This window comes from Mus caroli, chromosome 7, assembly GCF_900094665.2.
Source record: "Mus caroli chromosome 7, CAROLI_EIJ_v1.1, whole genome shotgun sequence".
Classification (NCBI taxonomy): domain Eukaryota; kingdom Metazoa; phylum Chordata; class Mammalia; order Rodentia; family Muridae; genus Mus; species Mus caroli.
This window is the reverse complement of record NC_034576.1, coordinates 121716347-121717605: the sequence shown is the minus strand read 5'-3', so window position 1 is coordinate 121717605 and position 1259 is coordinate 121716347.

Here is a 1259-nt window from a genome sequence, read left to right as displayed (position 1 = left end):
CATCCTTTTAGTTTGGAGGAAGAACAGATAACAAGATATAAAATGACTTACTTAATTTTAGATACTGTTACGCATTGTTTAGAAGTCAGCTCATATCACATTTCCATTTAGAACCAAACAGTGAACCTTGACATAAAATAGGCATCCAAGTTTTGCCATCACTGTAAAAGGACCATATGATCATCCCATTCACTTCTGGCATCCCACCTGTTCACACATCCCCTTCACATCAGCAACACTGCTTCCCTTCTTGACCACATACCCTGCCCAGCCTTTGCACACAGGACTCTCTTATTAGATTGCTTTTTTTCCAGACTTCTACTTGAATAGCTTCCTCTAATTCTTCAAATCTTTGGCAGACATTGCCTTGATCTCAGTAAAGCTTATCTTAACCACCAATCTACCTAAAATTGCAAGCCACCTCTAGACTGGTTTTCCCTCCTTCCATCCTTCCCTCCCTCCTTTCCTATCTATTATCCAACTCTATAATCCTTAATCCCAAATTACTTTTTTAACATTATATAAACTAAATTTTAAACATTTTCTTGCTTCTATCTCTTTCCCTAGGGCTTAAGCTTTTTAAAGACAGAGATGTTTTCCTGTCTTGTTTATTGAATTAGCTAAAGAACTTAGAATAGAATCTATCCCAGAATATTCACTGAATACCTGCGTATATAAATTAGTACCATAAGGAAATAAAACATTTTGATATTATAATGAGTGTGTGTGTGTGAAGTAAGTAGCTGCATACATGACTGTTCTTGCATGTGTGAGTGTGCCTGTGTATGTGTGTGGGCACAAGTGTTATGAGTGTCTGGATGTCGGGGTATGAGTGCACATATCTGTGCATGTGTGATTGCTTGTGTGAATGTGTGTGTGTGTGAAAGGAGAGAGAGAGAGAATCTTTATTTCCAACCTGAGAGGATTTAGAATCTCAAGGAAACACACTTGTGGATATGCCTGTCAGTGTGACTCCAGAGAGGTTTGCTTAGGAGGGAAAATTCTCTTCAACATGGATAATACCAAGCTATGATCTAGAGGGTCAATAAGAAAAAGAAGAGCATAAACAGGAGCGTTCATCTGTCTCTGCTCCCTGACTGTGCACAGTGTGACCAGCTGCTTCATACTCTGCCACACACTTCTCCATCATGATGAACGGCGTTCCTCAAACTTTCAGCAAAACTACCTTCCCTTCCTTCCTTCCTTCCTTCCTTCCTTCCTTCCTTCCTTCCTTCCTTCCTTCCTTCCTTCCTTCCTTC